The following is a 19,421-nucleotide window of genomic DNA, read 5'->3' as shown; positions in this document are numbered from 1 at the left end:
AAATTTTTAAGTGATTCCATTTTGGTCTCCAAATGATTCTGTAAGCAAAGAAGTAAAGTTATTTATAAAATTCATTGGAATATTAACCATACTCAATCTTTGGCATCCGAGGACCCAAAAAGGAAAGAAAGAGGAAATTTGGTTAACTTGTGTCTTTTAGTAAAGTCTCTTCTCTCTTTCTCTTTCTCTCTCTCTCTCTCTCTCTCTCTCTCTCTCTCTCTCTCTCTCTCGTTACTGGGGTTTGAACTCAGGGCCTTCACCTTGAGCCACTCCAGCAGCCCTTTTTATGTGTTGGGTATTTTCAAGATAGGGTCTCACGAGCTATTTGCCCAGGCTGGCTTTGAACCACGATGCTTCTGATCTCTGCTTCCCGGGTAGCTAGAATTCCAGGCATGAGCCGCCGGTGCCTAGCAAGTTGTCCATTTTCAAGGGGAATTCCTCACCTCATCTTGGCGGGCAGCAGGGACCACCTCCCACAACAGAAGTTAACACTGCGCGATACATTTCCTTAGCAGCTAAGCTCAGGTGTGTGGCCTTAACTTGACCAATCAGCCAGCCTCGCTTAGCACTTTTGAGGCTGGGATGGGAAAACTCTTGACGGTGGTCACAGCAATGGCAAAGTGTCTAGTATCCAGACAGCCTAGCATTGGGGTCAGTGTAGCATCCAGCGTCCAGTGCCCTCTGCATGGTAACAAAGGCTGCAGACTGAAAATGGGGAAACAGTGATGGAGCCACCCTCACTGGGTCTGTGACGGGGTTTTGGCATAGTACTAGCTGCTGGTCTTCCTTTCTTTCTGTTTATTTCCCAAGCCTGGTTTCTGTAGCCTTTTGGGGATTCTGTAACATACTCAATGTGTTTCCAATAAAATTTATTTCCTAATGGGAACCAATGGTTCACACTTATAAGCCTAGCTCCTTGGGAGGCTGAAATCAGGAGAATCAAGGTTTGAGACCAGCCGGGCAAATAGTTCATAAGACCCCATCTCCTAAATAACCAGAGCAAAATGGACTGGAGGTATAGCTTAAGCATTAGAGCACCTGCTTTATAAGCATGAAGCCCTGCGTTTAAACCCTGGTCCCACCAAAAAAAAAATCACTGGACCTCAATTTCCTCAGCTACAAAATAGAGCTCTTCCAACAATAGTCTACAGAGTTGCAAGACTGAAGTGAAGTAATATGACTACCATAATAGCAAACATGGCGTGCCAACCGCCATGCTCAACACTTTCTGAGCATTCTCCTCCATTCCCACGAGAACCTGGCATGGTAGGGTAACAACACCCCACCCCATGGATGAAGAAGCTTGGGCACTCAGAGTAGCTTGCCAAATGTCCTACAACTGGTGAGGGAGGCGGGGAGAAGCACCCGGTACATCTGACCTTAGAGCCCCTATGTGTTTGTTCTCCTGCCTATGATTTCTAAGCACCAAGTATTATGGAAACATGCATCTTCATTCTGATTCTTCTCATCCCATCCCGTCCCTCCACCCTATCTGCTTCTTCTTCCTCTGGCTGCCCAGACAGCCCCAGACCACACTCCGGGAATTCCCAAATAGAAGAATTGACAGGTCACTACCCCTGAGGAGAATGGGGCTGGGAATCCCCACCACTACCAAGCAGAGTCCAGATGGAGACAAGAATCCTTTTCCCAGGACAGAAAGAGGATTTGGGTCAATGAGAATCCAGAGGTCTAAGTCAGGCTCATCTTCCCTTCTCCACCTAGCCCAGGAGGGCACTAGCAAGGCCCACACCCTCAGCACAACTGTTCTTTGGGCGAAGACACTTTTGCTCATTCGCTTGTGCTGTTTCCTAGCTGCACTCAAACAAGTAGGTTTTAAATATCTACATTGTTTTTTAAACAGCTGGCCCCACCCATTCATCAGTACCAGGCAGTCCCCTGCCTGGGCTGAGCCCAGCCTTGATGTGGCCACAGAGCCCAGGAGGCTGGACGGCAGGCTCTGCTGGATGTACCCCATGGTGGCCCAGCTGGGCCTGGCAGGAGACATTTGGTGGTGTTGCTAAGCAACCTGGGTAATTGGGAAGGCCACAAATTGGACTTCTGGGCCACAAAGATTAACAGCCTCCTTCTTCACTCTGCAAACTGTCATTATGCCCTGGTCCAGGGCCCACAGCAATCTCTCTGTGGTCACGCCCTGAAAGGATGCTTTTTTCGTTACAGAAATTAAGAACTGACTTTTCATTATTATAGGCTTGTGGTTCTGCTTGTTTTCTTTTTGCTCCATCTCTGAGGACACACTTGGAATAAATAGGCAAATGATTTCAAAACAAAAAAAAAAAAATGCCTCCACAAACTCTCATTTCCAAATGTTTTCATTTATCTTAAAGCAAAGCCCATCAGCCCTCCATACTGAGGGCACACAGGCAGGGACACTCTCTTCCTCTCCATGGCTCACTATGTGAGCTGGCTGTGGTTCAGAGTGGGGGACCAGAGCTTTGTGGATGTGTAGGGGAGTTTTTTCGTGCCCCTCCCATTCAAAGATCATCGTCATTCCTCACCCTCCCAGTCTACAGAACCCTTTTCACTTATGTTATTTTGGTGGGTTCAAAATAACATAAGAAAAAAAAAACCAAAATAAATAAATAAATAAGAGGACATTATTATTATTCCCATTTTACAAATGAGCAGCTAAGGCACAACTAAGGCAAAAAGAGGCAACCATGACTGCATAGCTAGTGACAGCAAAGGAGGAGCGCAAACACAATATGAGACCAGATCCTGGACCTCCAGGACCCCTCCACTTTCCCATACGGCCTCCTCACAGAGCTACTCAGCACACGCGCAGGTTTATGTGCTCTATTAAATGTTAATAACAGAATTAGCAATGCACACTGGTAGAGAAAACACCGGGATTCCATCCTGCGCCGCAGCACCTCACCCTCCGTACTGATCATGGCTCTCACGGACACTAACACAGTCTGGAACTATCCCAGAAAGCTGACGCACCATTTAATAAGTTGAGAGACCTGGCACATCGAGCAAAAGGCTAAGAAAAACTCTGACCCTGAGACATTTCCTTCCTAATTCAAGGACTTGGCTCTGACCAGTAGTATGATACCACTTCAGTCCCTGAAGGAAGGAGATAAAATCATTGCTTTTGTTAGAAATTGGTAAGTATTTTTCCAAAAAAGGTTTTCACTGCCACATCTGCATGCTTCTAAAATAGTGGCCCATTGATGGTGACCAATTATCCCAGTTTGCACAGGACTGATTTTTTTCTTGGGATGTGGGAAGTTTGATGCTAAAATCCTGGGCAAACCAAGGATGTTCAATCACCCTGTACTGGACCACCTGCCTCAGACTCATCTGAGCAGGGGAGATGAAGATGCCTGGGCCGGCCCACCTGATGATCCTATTTGTCTGGGCTCACTCACGGAGGCCAGGGCCTGGGCACTGGGACTTTTTAGTGGACAGCCAAGACAATAAAGTCCTGCCCTAGAGATTTGGGTGCAGAGGGTCTAGCTCAGGCCTTGCGAGGAATCCTCATGCATTTTTAACAGTTCTCCCAGAGAAGACTTTTTTCACGGGGCCAGCACCTCACACTTGCTAGACAGGCACTCTACTACTTGAGGCACTTTCCTAGCCCTTCTTACTTTAGGTTTTTTGTTTTTTTGTGGTCTTCAATCCTCCAGCTTACGCCTCCTGAGCAGCAGGGATGACAGGCATACCACCATGCCCAGTTTTATTGGTTGAGATGGGGTCTCACTAACTTTTTGCCCAAGTTGATCATGAACTGCAATCCTCTCTATCAATCTCCACCTCCTGAGTAGCTGGGAATACAGACATGAGACAACATGTCCAGCCCCCCCTACCCACGCCAGGGACGTCTTATGTGCATCATATTCAGATAACCACCGAATGCTTAAATGATGTGTACATTCATAGGATGGGCGTTCCCTGAAAGCCTTCTTCTATGTGTTAAGCTCTGGAAAGAGATGGAAGAAACACACACACACACACACACACACACACACACACACACACACATCCTGTTCCAGGACCTTCCTATTTAATGAGAAATAAAGACCTATAAATTTTTCCAAAATAGTATTCTGCAATGTAGAATAAAAAAGTGGGTAAGGCGGGTGCCATGGCTCACATCTGTAATCCTAGCTACTTGGGAGACTGATATCAGGAGGATAGAGGTCTGAGGCCAGCCCAGGCAAATAGTTCACAAGACACAAAATAACCAGAGCAAGTGAACCAGAGGTGAGGCTCAAGCAGCAGAGCACCTGTTTTGCAAGCACAAAGCCCTGAGTTCAAACCCTAGTCCCACCAAAAAAAAAAAAAAAAAAAGTGGGTCAGCACTATCAGAGCAATTGTGGCTACTCAGCTTCCAGAAGCATACATAGTAGACTAAAGATGGAGCATATTACTTGTTATTCCTCCCACTGAGAGGTGGGGGTGGTTCCCTCTCTCCCTAAATCACAGGGCCAGCCCTGTGACTGGTTTTGACCAATACCACATAGCAGAAGCAGTGCTGGGTCTCTTCCAGGGGCACCTTCCCCTTAAGGCTAGGCCTTCCCTCTTAAGGCCTCCTGTTGGAACCCTGACACCATATAAAAAGCAGGATCCTGAGTTTGAGGCTAACCTGGACTAAATAGTAAGACCCGTCTCAAAAATCCAGAAAACAAAACAAAACAAAAATCTATGGCTGATAAGGTCCTGCATGACCAGCTGCTGCCTTCTCTATAGAATTCAGCTTCTCAGCCAGGCACCGGTGGCTCACATCTATAATCCTAGCTACTTAGGAGGCAGAGATCAGGAGGATTGAGGTTCGAAGCTAGTTGGCTCATAGTGCGCAAGACCCCATCTTGAAAATACCCAATACAAAATAGGGCTGGAGGAGTGGCTCAAGTGATAGAGTGCCTGCCTAGCAAACATGAGCCCCTGAGTTCAAATCCAAGTACTGACAAAAAAAGAAAAGAATTCAGCTTCTCTCACTCTCTTCAAAGCACTCTGTGCTATAGCCTAGGGACTTCTTTCAGTTCCTGGAACTCCTATCCCAGGGTTTCGCACTAGCTGTTCCTTTTATCTAGCCCTCCCATCCCTCCACTCCAAAACACATACAAAGTTTGGCTCCTTCATAACAAATTGCGCCTCCCTGGGAAGTCTCCCCGCCCATGCCTTCCTCCATCCCAGATACTCTAACACATTTCCTTGCTAATTTGTTCCCAGCACTTACCAGATCTAAAAATATCTAGTTTGTTTATTGTCTGTCTCTACTAACTCCAAAGAAGTCAGAAATGTTTATCTTCTATTCCAACTGTACCCCACATCTACAGTAGTGCCTAGCACAGAACAGGGGCTCGGTAAGTATTTGCTGAATGAAACATACAATAAGTGAAGAAGGACACTTCTTCAGTGGAAATAACACTGACATTACAGGAATCAAAAAACCCTGGTTTTTGCTCCAACTCTGCCTCTGCTAGACTGGACAAACCCCTTCACCTCATCAGATCAGGAACCTCATCCCCACCATGATACATCTGGCCTGTGACATTTATGTATGCCATGCACAGAAAGTCTTCACGCTTTTTGTTCTAAATTGCCGTAAGAATTTTGAACTGCTATGTCCCCCTTGCATGTTTTTTGGGGTGCTGGGGAGTGAACCCAGGGCCTCAAACATGTTAAGCAAGCTCTCTACCTGAGCTGTATCCCCAGTCCCTCATCCACATTTTTAAATTAATAACTAAAATGATTTTTCACAAATTGAAATGTGTTCCAAGACTGAGTCTGCTGGCATAATCTTTGCTAGAGACAAGCCTTCAATATGTTTTCATCCAAACCCTAGAGACAGATTTCACTTATTCAGCTTATGGAAAACATCTACCATATAATCCAGTTGTCAAAACCAGGCCCTAACATCAAACCAACCGGCCACATCAGATGGATATTCTATCTGTAAGAAAATCTACCTGCAGCTGGGCATGGTGGCTCATGCCTGCAATCCCAGCTACACGGGAGGCAATCAGGAGGATCACCAGCCCAGGGCAAAAAAAGTTAGTGAGACCCCATCTCAACAAAACAAGCTAGGTGGTAGTAGTGCTTGCCTGTCACTCCCACTACATAGAGATGGGGGAAGTAGATAGGTAGCAGATCATGATTCCTATCTCACAAATAACTAAAGCAACAAGGGCTAGGGACATGGCTGAAGTGGTAGAATGCCCACGTAGCAAGCATAAAGCTCTAAGTTCAAACCCCAGTATCGCCAAAAAGAAAATCTACTACAGATTCCAACTACACGACATTCTGAAAAAGTGAAAACGTAGAGAGAGTAGCCAGATCAGTAGTTGCCAAGAGTGTGGGAAAAAAGGTCAAGAATAAGCAGAGCAGCCAGGCGCCAGTGACTCATGCCTGTAATCCTAGCTACTCAGGAGGCAGAGAGCAGGAGGATGGCAGCTCGAAGCCAGCCTGGGTCTCAGTTCGTGAGACCCTTTCTTGAAAAAAAAATTACAAAAAAGAGCTGGTGGAGTGATTCAAGGTATAGGCCCTGAGTTTAAGACCCAGTACCAAAAAAAAAAAGAATAGACATAGCACAAGGGATTTTTCGGGCAGTGAAACTATTGTGTGTTTGTGCATGCGCTCCCACAATAAACCCTGTGCGGCCCTGCTCCCACTCTGCACAGGCCTGTTCATGAGCTCCATCCTCTCTGTCCTTCCCATCTTTTCTGCAAAGTCTTACTGAGCACCTGCCATGTGCCTGGCATTGTGCTAGGCCCTAAGACACAGTGAGAACAAGGCAGCTGCGGTAGAACTTAGGCACCTCAACAACCTCTGCAGGTGTCTAGGGTGTCTCCTCCACAAGGCTGCGAGCATCCTCAGGTTGGGACTTCTGCTTCCCTTATGTTTGAATCCGAATCCCACAGCCCATAGAATACATCATTAAATATCTGTCAACTTCATCTATTCACACAAGATTCACTGAACATTTTTATACCAGGGACATACAAGATCCTGTTTATATAACCGTAAACCAACAGACATGACCCCTGACCTCTTGGAAGCCTGCAGTCTCACGGGATGAATGATGCATTTGAATGAATGAATGATGTAGGAGTGAGTGAATGAATTACCGAATTCGGCGGAGCAGGGTGCTCCTCTGGTGTGGATGGATCAGCCTGGAGTAGATGCAGAGGAAGTAAAACGCTAGTGTCTAGGTGTTTGGGGGATGAGGATGCCCTTTTGGCCTTTCAGAGAAACTTGAGAGACCACAAGGAGTTGAGCAGTGAGCATGGAGTTTAGGGTCTGATCTATAAGGTATTAATTCTAGGTCCATCATTTATCAGTAAGCCATATGACCTTAGGTAAATCTCTTAACCTGTTTGTACTTCATTTCATCTGTAAAATGGGATGGTAATAATATCATAGAAAGGTTATGATTTAATAAGATAATGCTTTTTTAGCGATTTCCTTTTTTTTTTTAAATTTTGGTGGTACTGGGGCTTGACCTCAGGGCCTCACGCTTGCTAGGCAGGCGCTCTTTAACTTGAGCCACTCCTCCAGCCCTGACATAATACTTTTTTATTTGTTTTTGTTTTATGAGGCAGGGTCTCCCTATGTGGTCCAGGCTGGCCTGGATCCTCCTGCCTCAGCCTCCCCAGTGTTGGGATTACAGTCCTGCACCACCACACACCTCCACCACCGTAAATTGTCTCAAAACCTTTGGCAGTTCCCATCACTTGCACAGTTTGAGTGTACAAAATCAGCAACACCGCAGGAGGATCTGGGGCCAGCCCTGAGGCAGCATTGCTACCTCCAACCAAAAGTTGGTGCCCCTCCTCTTCAGCTCATTTTTCTTGCCTTCCTTCACCACCCCTCCCCACCTCACTCTGGCTGTCCAGTTCTGTGTTTACAAGTTCAGGAAGTGCTTTCCAGGCCAGGGATTGGGTTATACATCTTTACAAACATCAGGCCAGGGAGGTGCCAGCTGGGGGAGGGGCACAGCACGAAGGGAGCCAAAGGAGAGAGCAGAGGGTGCTTTGCATATGTTGTTCCCATTATTGTCATAAAAATGCCATTTCATAGATGAGGAAACTGAGGCTCAAGAAGTAAACAGGAGACATGCGTTCTGAATCCAACTCTTTCTGTGAATCCAACATCATTGTCTCAGTGCCACACTGCCTCCTTAGCTTATAGACGGTGATTAAATATACCGGAATAAATGCCAGTTTTCTTATTCCCAGGGGGAGCAGAAATTGTGTGTCCCCCAGCACCCAGACAATCCAAGTTCACATTCAAACAACAAGTAAATGAATGTGAGTGAGTGAAACCCCTGAGGTGCACATACCAGGAAGGAGGAAGCAAAACCCTGCAAGAGCTGCCCTGCTGGAAGAAGCCAGGCTGTCTCCCCAAAGTGCCCCAGGGCAAAGCACAAGGGCTAGGAACTGACTGGGTTGGAGGAAGAAAACTAGGGGATGCAGCTGGGGGTGTACTTAGTGGTAGATCACTTGTCTAGCATATGTGGTTCCAGCCCCAGCATTCCTCCCCCATACAAATTGGGAATTGGGGGGCTGCTGCTAGGGAGCATGTGATGGAAAGAGAGAAATGATTAACAGGCAGGGAAGGGGAATGAAATTACCTGGTCATCTCCCCCACCCCGATTTCCCAAGAGGAGCCGGTCCCCAGACGTCTGGCCCAAACGCTGCCAACTTTTTAAAATGGAAGTTGCAGGACCCAAAGTGGCCACTCCAAGGCACTCCGTGAAGGGAAATGACAAGGGAGCCCCCAGCCTTGCTGCCTTGTCCCACGCCAGCTTTGGGCTTCAGTGCTTCCTGCAGCCTCCTCCTCCTGAGGCCTCCCCACAGGGCCCTGGCTTGTGTCTTACCTCGGTGCCTCAGGGGCCGAGGTGGGGGTGGCCCAGGCTGCACAGGCTGGTCCCGGTATTCCAGGTGTCAGTGGCCAACGGGGCTCCCTGCTGCTCCACGCTCCCGCCCTGCCAGGTACCCCTTGGTCCCTCCCTGAACTAAAATTCCGATTGAGCGGCCTGGGGGAGGGAGCCTAGGAAATCCCCTCCCTGCCTGGTGGCTGCCTGGGCTGGGCTGGGCCAGCCTGCTCTACTCTCTCAGTCTCCTCCTGGGCTGGCCCTGGATGAATGAGTCCTCCCCCTCTGCCTGCTGGGCTGGGCCAGGGAGCCAGTGACAGCCTCCCAGCTGTGTCTCCTGGGCACTGCCCTCCATGGCTCCTCCAAGCCCTGCCCTCCTGCTTTGTGTCTGGGCCTCTGCCTTCCACTCTCAGCTCTCTGGGAAAGGCCTCAACAGTGTCTCTGTCACTCTGCTGTGGTGTGAAGCCAGGCCTGGGACTGGACACCAGGCTGGTATGACCCTGGACCCATTGGGCTCTGTCCTCCAAACTGGTTGTGCCTTGGCTCCTGGCTCATTCAGTGTGTTTTGAGAGTGGTTTGCCTTGTGACCTGAGAATGGAGAGGTGGGTTAATGTGGTGTGTGACGTCCTCCTCTGCTGGCAAGACAAAGACTGAAGCACTCCAAGAGAGCTTGTCCAAGACTCAGGCAGCAGGGCCAGGAGGACTCCCCTGTGTGGGCAGGTTCTGGGAAAACTCTAAGATGACATAGAAGATGAACCACAGAAAGTTCAGAATTGTGAATGAAGAGAGTCCCGTCAAGGACCAGCCTCCTGTGCCTCACTAGAGAACTCAGATTTTGTCGGCTTTAAACACAGTGACAAAGTCCCACCCCCAGGCTGGGAATGGAACCCAGAGATCTGGGAAGGTTAAAAAAAGCCATGAAGAAATGTTGAATATCCAGAAAACTGCAACAGTAAGAAGCCCCAGATCTGAAGGGCCCAGGAGAGACTGCTGACCAAGCCCAGTGGAACTAGCGCTGTGGGTGGGGTCCTGACAGGAGCAGCTGTTGGAGTGGTGCACACAGCAGGAAGAAATACCCACCCCCTTCTCCCACCTTCCTAATCATTGGCTAGGATTCATTGGCTGAACTCAACCAGAAGCCAGAAGGCAAGGGAGCTCTGGATGTCGTGCACAGCGTTGGTGCAAGTGAGTGTGGATGGGGGAAGAGGGAATGAGGAGGCAGCTGGGAAAAGAGATTTAGGAGTCACACAGAAATGGCCATAGATGCCATGGAGTAGACCAGATCACTAGGGTAGAAATTAGACAAAGAAAAGAAAAGAGGGCGTAGGGCAGGACTGTAGGGAACACAAGTGAGTGTGCAGAGCCAGGGAACGCAAGAGGAAAGGCCAGAGCCCAGCCAGAGTCTCCAGACGAAATAAGCAGGGAGCAAGACTCAAGTGACACAAACGTAGATGAGAACTGGGGCACAGTGGGGTGTGGTGGCACATGCCTGTAGTCCTAGCACTCAGAAGGCTGAGAGGATCAGGAGTTCTAAACCAGCCTGAGGTACAGAGTAAGACCCTGCCTCAAGCAAACAAAGGAACAATAAAGAAATAAATAGGGTGGGGATGTGGCTCAAGCAGGAGAATGCCTGCCTAGCAAGCATGAGGCTGAGTTCAGCCCTGGGAGGCAGAGTCGTGGGTGCAGGGGGAGCCCAGGAGGTGCTGTGGGGCACTGGAGATGGGTGACTGAGGCTTTTTTCAGGACGATTATACCTACCTATGAGGGAGCTGCACTCCACCCCCATTTTTTAGCCAAAGTAGGTGACACAGTTACCTGCTAGGAGTTAGAAAGAGACTAGGCAAAGATTGAAGGAAATTGTCAACTGTTTGAAAGAACAGCTGAGAGGAAAGAAAAATGACCAATACAGTGAAGATGTTTACAGAGGGAGGCTTGAGAGCCTTATTGAGGGATGCAGATCAACTAAGAGCCAGGAGGAGGGGCCCTGAAGGAGTGAGGAATCCGGGAGATCAGGACCTGTCTGAATAGTATGGTGAGGCCCAAGGTGAAGGCCACCAACTACTCAGCATCCAGGACCAGAGAGTGAGCTATTACATAAGTTGAAAATGGCACCAGGGGCTCACATCCATAATCCTAGCTACTCAGGAGGCTGAGATCTGGAAGCTCTCTATTCAAGTCCACCCCAGGCAAAAAAAAGTGAGACCCTGTCTCAAAAATATCCAACACAAAAAAGGGCTGGCAGGTGGCTTAAGTGCTGGAACACCTGCCGAGCAAGTATGAGACCCTAACTTCAAACCTAGTACCGCCAAAAAAAAAGATAAAAATGTCTATGGAAAGAAGGGAAAGAAGGCTGGAGGTGGGCTAGAAGTGTGGCTCAAGTACTTGCCTATCATGTACTAGAAAACCTGAGTTCAAACCCCATTAAAAAAAATTGCACGTATGTATTTAAATAGACATTATATATGGAAGGAAAGAAGAAAGGAGGGTGGGAGGGAGGGAGGGAGGGAGTAAAGGAAGGGAGGAAGGAAGGCACTGTCAGAAGGGTTATCAGCAGTGAGGGACAAAGACCATCAATAGGCAATGTAAGGTGGCTGTGTGACATCAGCTCTAGTAACTAGATATCCTTGGCTGGGAGAGACACCACTACCATTCTATTCCTTGTTAGGACTTCATATTCACCAAGCTGCTTCCTGATCGTGATTTGGCTTCCTAAGCTGTGTGATTTCAGAGAAAAAGGAGTCTGCCACGCTCAATGCCATACAAGTTAGGGAGCTCTTCAAAAGCAAGCCTGTGTCTTGTTTATCTCCCTATTCTCAGCAGTCAGAACAGGACTTGGCATGGAGTTTGGATTTTTAAAAGATGTTTGCAAAACAAAGCTTGGAAAGGCTGATGTATTCTTAAATATTTACAAACTAATAAATTGGCATTTAGGTTTTTGTTTTTTCAGTTTCCTGTAAACTTCTTTAATGTGAATCATTAGTTCTGAGATACTGACAAGCTTAGAAAATGCAGAGGCTGAGGCTGGCTGTGGTGGTGAATACCTATAACCCTGGCTACTCAGGAGATGGAGATAGGAGGATCCTGGGTAAAAGCTAGAGACCCTCACTGAAAAAATAAACTAAAGCTTGAGTTCAAACTCCAGTACTGAAAAAAAAAAGAAATTCAGAGACTGACCCTTAACTGTGGTGAATTAAACAAGATCATGTCTCTTGAGTCAGTGAACCTGTCTTCTCCCTTTCTTTTCTTTTCTTTTTTTTTCCAGTACTGAGGCTTGAACTCAGGACCTTCACTTGAGCCACTCCACCAGCCCTATTTTTGTGAAGGGTTTTTTCTCGAGATAGAGTCTCAAGGAACTATTGCTCGGGCTGGCTTTGAACCACTATCCTCCTGATCTCTGCCTCCTGAGTAGCTAGGATTACAGACATTGAGTCAGCAGTGATAGGCAGTAAGATTAAGGTTCAAGACCAGCCTGGGCAAATAGCTCAGGAGACCCCATCTCCAAAATAACCAGAACAAAATGGACTGGAGGTGTGGCTCAAGAGGATAGAACACCTGCTTTGCAAGCTCAAAGCCCTTGAGTTCAAACCCCAGTTCCATAAAAATAAATAAATAAACATGGATCAAGTAAGGATTCAAACAATTTAATAACACAATTACCAATCTTGAGCTGATGGATTTAAATAGAACATTATCTCAAATTTTTGGAAGAACGTATTGATATTGATAAAAATTAACTTGTGGGGCTAGAGATGTGGCACTTTCCCCAGTGAGTGGTGTAGCTGGGTTCAATACCCAGCACCAGAGAGAGAGAAGAAAGTGACTTGTTTCACATCTTAAAGCTAATGTGAGCACATTTCAGACATGGTATCACGCAGATCATAATTTCTGACCATAACATAATTAAGCTAAAGATTAATAATAAAAAGGCATATATTACATGAATATCTAGAATGAGTCAGAATGTAGAATAGAAATCGCCAGTGATGAGAGGGTGGGGAGGAGGAGGAAATGGGGATTTATGGATTAATGGTTACAGAGTTTCTCTTTGGAGTGATTAAAAAGTTTTTAAACCTGGGAGTGGTGCCCATAATCCAGCAACTCAAGAGCACATGCAGGAGGTGGAGACAGGAAGATCCAGAGTTCAAGGCCCTGCATTCACTTGAGCAGCACATACAGTAAAACTGGAAGATACAGAGAAGATTAGCATGGCCTCTGCACAAGGAAGACATGCAAATCCATGAAATGTTCCATTAAAAAAAAAAAAGTTCAAGGCCAGCCTGCCAGCCCAGACAAAGTTAGGGAGATCTTATCTCAAAAAAACAAAATGCAAAACAAAAGAGCTGGGGACTTGGCTCAGGTGGTAGAGCCTTTGCTTTATATGCTCAAGGAAGTCCCTGGGTTCAAGCCCCAGTACTGGGGGAAAAAAAGTTTTAAAAATACACAGTAGTTGAGCTGGTAGAATGGCTCAAGTGGTAGAGCACCTGCTTAGTAAGTGTGGGGACCTGAGTTCAAACCCCAGTACTACCAAATAAATAAAGTATATTTCTATAAAAAAAAAAAAAAAAAAAACACAGTAGTAGCCAGGCACTGGTGGCTCACGCCTGTAATCCTAACTACTCAGGAGGCAGAGATCAGGATTACAGTTCAAAGCCAGCCCGGGCAAATAGTTCAAGAGACCCTATCTCAAAAAACCCATCACTAAACAGGGCTGTTGGAGTGGCTCAAGTGGTGGAGCATCTTCATAGCAAGTGTGAGGCCCTGAGTTCAAACCCCAGTACCACCAAAACTATAGCTAGCTATATACAGTAGTGATGGCTGCATAATAATATTGTGGGGAGGGAGAGAACACACAAAAAAGAAAAAAGAAAGAAAAGAAAATTATTTGAATGAGGAGATGGGGATGTAGCTCAAGATAGAGTACTTTCTTGGCAAGTGCAAGGTCCTGGGTTCAGTCTCCAGCACCGCAAATAAAAAGGAAAATTATTTGAATGGAAGGTGAGCATAGTGATTCATGCTTATAATCCCAGCACTTGGGAGGTGGGAATTTGGAGCTCAGAGGATCTAGAGTTCCAGGACAGCTTGGGACATAGCAAGTTCAAGACCAGCCTGGGCTATATAGTGAGACCCTGTTTCAGAAAACTTGCCCAGGCTGACCTCTAACTCATGACCCTTTGCCTCAGCCTTCCAAATAGCTGGAACTACAGGTAAATCCACCCCTAATACTTAGTTACTTAAAACAACAAATATTTATTTTTATTCATATTCCTGTGGAGCAGAAATTCAGGAGCAGTTTGGTGGGATGGTTCTGACTGGGGACCAGCCAGAAGTCTGACTAGGACATCAGATACACCTTCCAGGGGGCTCAGTCACATTGCTGGCAAGGTGGTACTGGCTGCCATGGGTGGTAGGCTGCTCCATTTCTCATGGGCCTCTACTTGGGGCTGCCTGTGTACACACACATGGTGGTTGGTTTACCCAAGTGAGGAATCCAGTATACTGGTGTGGAAGCTGCAGTGTTCTGTATAATCCAGCCTTGAAGTCACGGCATTCTGTCTACCATCACCAGAATAGCCTTGAGTTGCTCTGGGAGGACACAATACATGGGAGTGAAGGTCAAGTGGCAAGGATACTGGAGGCCCTCTTAGGGGCCTGCAGTCACAAATGGAGAAAAAGTGTAAGCACTTTTTTTTCTTTAGAATCAGCAACAAGACAGAAATGACTGTCATTGCCATTTCTATCCCATATTACACTGTAAATAACAGACTGCATTCGAAAAAAGAAAAAGAGGACAGGGTATAGCTCAGCGGTAGAGCACTTAACCTAGCATGTGCAAGGCCCTGGAGGTGGGGGAGAAAGTTCCTTTAAAAAGTGCTGGAAAGGAAAAACAGAACCAACCATTTGCATATAATATGCTTGTATGTAAAAATCACCCCTCAGATATAATTTACTTTTTAATAGTTTAATTATATTTTTTAATTAGCATACATTAATAATATAAGGAGCTGGTGACTCACACCTGTGATCCTAGCTACACAGAAGGCTGAGACCAGGTGGATTGAGATTCAAAGCCAGTCCCGGCAAATAGTTCTTGAGACCCTATCTCAAAAGAACTATCACAAAAGAGGGCTGATGGAGTGGATCAAGGTGTAGGCCTTGAGTTCAAACCCCAGTACCACACAAAAAATAAATAATAATAATAATACAAGGGAGTTTCATTATGATTATCACATAGATGTATATAGTGGACTTTCAACAAGTTCACCCCCTCCATTATATTCTCAGTCCTCCCTTTCTCAAACAGTTTGATGGGGTTCGTATATACACATATATGCATATATACACGCACTATACTTCAGCTCCCTTCACGTCTCAGCATCCTTTTCTTCCCCCCATCCCCCTGAGCCTCCCCCCTCACATTCACGTCCCATCATCATCACCATCACCATCACTTTAGGTACAGATTCCACAAATGAACAAGAACATGCAATATTTGACTTCTTTCTTTCTTTTTTGGCAGCAGTGTTTTTTTATTGTCTTTTTTTTAGTTTTGGGGGTTTTATTTAGTAAAAGTAACAGTAAAGTTTATTAGGAAAGGGACATACTTTCAACAGATTAAAAGTGGGTTGTCTCTAGAGTGAGAACAATGGGGTAGGGGGAGAGAGAGAGAGAGAAGAGACGTTTCCTGTTTCCCATGCAGGAAATGGGAGCAACACTCCAGCACTGGGGTTTGAGACCAGGGCCTTACACTTGTTAGGCAGGCATGCTACTGCTTGAGCCATTCCACCAGCCCTTTTTCTTTCTTCTCTCTCTCTCTCTCTCATACGAATCCTAGCAAAGATATTTGGTTTTTGAGCTTGGTTAATCTCATTCAACATAGATTTCCAGTTTCATCCATTTTCTTTACAACTTTTTGAATCAAGAAATACTAAGAGCGTAGTACATTTCCCAGATTTAAGATCAATATCAAAAAACAATTCAGTGGGGCACCAGTGGCTCATGCCTGTAATCCAAAGCTACTCAGGAGGCAGCGATCAGGAGGACTGAGGTTCAAAGCCAGCCCCAGGCAGATAGTTCAGAAGACCCTATTTCGAAAAAAACCTATCACAAAAAAGGTCTGAGGCCCTGAGTTCAAATCCCAGTACTACGAAAAAACTAAAAAGCCCAGAAATTATTATAATATAAAGATGTTTTCAAAAGGAATTATTGTAACTTTTTAAGAAAATACTATTGACAACTGGGAGCGTGGCTCAAGTGGTTCAAGATTCTGAGTTCAATCTCCAGTACATACTGACTATTTTCAAAAACTATAACATTACCTACAATCAATTTTTTTCTTTTTTTGCAGTGCTGGGGTTTGAACTCAGGGGGATATGCTCTACCAAACACTGTCATAATTGAAGTCATAATACTCAAAGCAACTGCATATACAATGTCTACCATATGCTGGGCATTGTGTTTACTTTCGTTAACTCATCAAGTTAGAGTAATTAAGCCAGGAGTGGTGGTGCAGGCCTGTAATCCCAACAATCAAGAAGAAGACGCAGGGCTGGTGGAGTGGCTCAGGGCTGCTTAGCAAACCTGAGGCCCTGAGTTCAAACCCCAGAAGAGGAAAAAAAAAAAAAAGTTTGAAGCCAGCCTGGGCTTACATATCAACATCATGTCTCAAAATAAAAAACAAAAACCAAATAAATATAGGCCCCTGTAATGCGCCCCTCCTCTCTTCATTTTATATGGATTACCCTGCAAAGAAGCAATGTTCTTCTCTGAAAAGAAAATACAGATGATGGCCCCTAGAGGTCAAGGTCTGGATCCTTTACATTTGGAAAGAAGAGGAGACAGAAAATGTGCTCTGAGAGGACGATCTTACCTAGCATAGGGAGTTCCTGCCATCGTCTCACTGTACCCCTTTTTTTCCCTATAAAAGCCCTTCAAGTCACTGAATACCCTAAGATAGAGATTTGAGGTAAAAAAAAAAAGGACCTTTTGTCTTCTTCAGTGTCAGCTTTGAATAAACCTGATTCCTTCCACCAACTTCTGACTCCTGGTTCTGTTGTTTTAATTCTGAAAACAACTTTAGCCTAAGAGTTGGGCATGGTGGCCTATAATCCCAGAACTCATTTATGATATTTATGGAAGTCATCTGATAACTGTGCTGGTGGGGCATTAGGTAGACGGGCTATAGCAAGTCGAGAACTCTTGTCTAGGTTTCAGCTGCAATCCCATTGCACTGTTGGCTTTGGCATGGTGGGGACTGGAGGTTTGCTAGGCTTAAGGATACATTCCAAGAGTCACAACCTAGTAGTCACGAGGCCGTTAAGTCATTTACAGAGGTTGAAAGTAAATGGCTATTAAAGGGACTGAGATCACCCTAGATAATTTTGGTTGTCAACTTACCCATTCCATCTCTCCACAGTCATGATGTTCCAATAAGCCAAGGTTGTTAATGTAGATGTGGCTTCTTCAGAGAACTTCAGTTTACACATACCCTTAAGGAAAAGACTGATAAATTCAACCACATTGAAATTAACATCTTTGTGGCTGGGTGTGGTGGAACAAGTCCATGATCCCAGCACTCAGAAGGAGAGAGGCTCTCTTGAACCCAGGAGACTGAGACCAGCCTGGCAACACAGTGAGACCCCATGTCAAAAGAAAAACCCTGATCAGTAACATCTTGGGGTTAGGGGTACCGCTCAGCAGTAGAGCACTTGCTCAGCATGGGTAAGGCCCTGGGTTCAATCCCCAGCACAGATAAAAAAGAAAAGAAAATTAATATCTTTTCATAAAAAAAAAAAGAGAAGGAAAAGGGATCTGGAGACATGGCTCAAGTGATAGAACACCTGCCTAGCCAAGTACAAAGTCCTGAGTTCAAACCCCAGTACTGCAGAGAGAGAAAATGAAAAGAAAAATGAGCAAAAGACATTTGATAAGAAAGAAAACATCAACGGCCAGTAAACATACATAAGGATTCCCAACCGCACCATTCCTCAGAAAGGTCCTAAAGTCCGAAAGAGACACTATTGCTTTGTTAGTTTGTTTTTGGTGGGCCTGGGATTTGAACTCAGGGCTTTCCACTTACAAAGCAGACACTCTACTGCTTGAGTCACACCTCCAGTCCGAGATACTATTGTTTTAACTTTAATTTTATTTATTTATTTATTTTTGAGATGGAGTCTCCCTATGTTGCCCAACTAGTCTCAAATTCCTGGGCTCAGGCGGTCATCTCACGAGCCGCCCTGAGCACTAATTTTTATTTTTTCAATTGGTATAACTATTTCACAGACCTGTGGAACACCATGGGATGGTTCAGCATATGTACACACTGCGTATTGCTCATCTCCTAATCATTTTGCATCCATTGTATTGAAAACAATTAAGTCTGACCGTATTAAGTGTTAGACAAGTGGAGTGGCTGAAGTGATAGAGCACCTGCCTAGCAAGCATCAGGCCCAGAGTTCAAATCCCAGTACCACCCAAAAAAAAAGGTCTGTTTAAATGTTAGGGAGAATTTAGAGCAGTGAGAACTCTCCTCTACTCTAGTAAGAGCATCTATTAACTCGCAATTATTTTTTTTTTAACTCAGGGGCTTAGCCAGGTACCCGTGGCTCACGCCTGTAATCCTAGCTACTCAGAAGGCAGAGATCAAGAGGATCACAGTTCAAAGCCAGCCCTAGGCAAACAGTTCACAAGACTTTATCTTGAAAAAAAAAACGCTTCACAAAAAACAGGTTTTTTTTGAGGTGGAAGCCCTGAATTCAAACCCTAGTACAGCCAAAAAAAAAAAGAGGTAATTAAAGATAAATGAAGTCACAAGGGTGATGTCTGTAGATGAGGAGGGACAGACACCAGGGATATTCCTGCACAATGAAAAGGCCATGTGAGCACACAGAAAGAAGGCAGCCATTTGCAAACCAAGGAGAGAGGCCTCTGGAGGAACCAGACCTGTCTGAGCCTTGATCTTGACTTCCAGCCTCCAGGACTGAGAGAAAATAGGTTCATTGCTTCAATCCATCCAGTCTGTGGTGTTTTGTCCAGGCAGCCCTAGAAAATGAGCATACAGACTTACACACTTGTTCTATGTAGGAATGATTTTATTTGTATAGATCACTAGCTGCATATATTTAATTTTAAAAGATACAACCAGATAGCTTTCCAAAAAGAGTGAAACAATTTATACTGGCAATACATGAGATTCCTTTCCCCTCACGCCCTTCCAGCAACAGGAGCTACTTATATTCTTAACATCTCTGTAATGTGGTATCTCATCGTACTTTAATTTACACTCCTCTACCATCTGAACTTGAACATCTCCTCAGATAGATAAGACCAGTGGGATTTGCATCTCTATGAATTGCTTCTTTGTGTCTTTTGTCCACTTTTTTTTAGGTTCTTTCTTTCTTGATGGGACTAGAGTTAGAATTCAGGTTTTTGAGCTTACAAAGCAGGTGCACAAATCAGGCACTCTATTGCTTGAGCCAAACATCTAGTTAATTTTGCTCTGGTTATTTTGGAAATGGGGGTCTTGAGAAGTATTTGCCCAGGCTGGCCTCTTACCATGATACTCCTCATCTCAGCCTCCCAA

The 19,421-nt window shown here is 45.4% G+C and overlaps 1 protein-coding gene and 1 non-coding gene across 2 annotated transcripts in view; one reads left to right on the top strand and one right to left on the bottom strand.

Moving 5' to 3' along the window:
• Rhbdl2 (rhomboid like 2) overlaps nucleotides 1-9,220 on the bottom strand; it is a 41,711-nt gene extending 32,491 nt beyond the window's left edge. The window contains exon 1 of the mRNA XM_074080523.1: nucleotides 8,846-9,220. The gene's annotated coding sequence lies outside the window, so the exon portion shown is untranslated. The remainder of the gene's footprint in view (nucleotides 1-8,845) is intronic.
• Nucleotides 9,221-12,993: 3,773 nt separating this feature from the next.
• LOC141425214 (U6 spliceosomal RNA) lies at nucleotides 12,994-13,099 on the top strand. The gene has a single exon (XR_012450302.1). It is a non-coding gene; the product is annotated as a U6 spliceosomal RNA (small nuclear RNA).
• Nucleotides 13,100-19,421: the final 6,322 nt, after the last annotated feature.

The sequence above is a fragment of the Castor canadensis genome, chromosome 7 (genome assembly GCF_047511655.1).
Source record: "Castor canadensis chromosome 7, mCasCan1.hap1v2, whole genome shotgun sequence".
In the NCBI taxonomy this organism is placed as follows: Eukaryota; Metazoa; Chordata; class Mammalia; order Rodentia; family Castoridae; genus Castor; species Castor canadensis.
The sequence above is the reverse complement of the archived record's forward strand: the minus strand, read 5'-3'. Positions and strand labels throughout refer to the sequence as shown.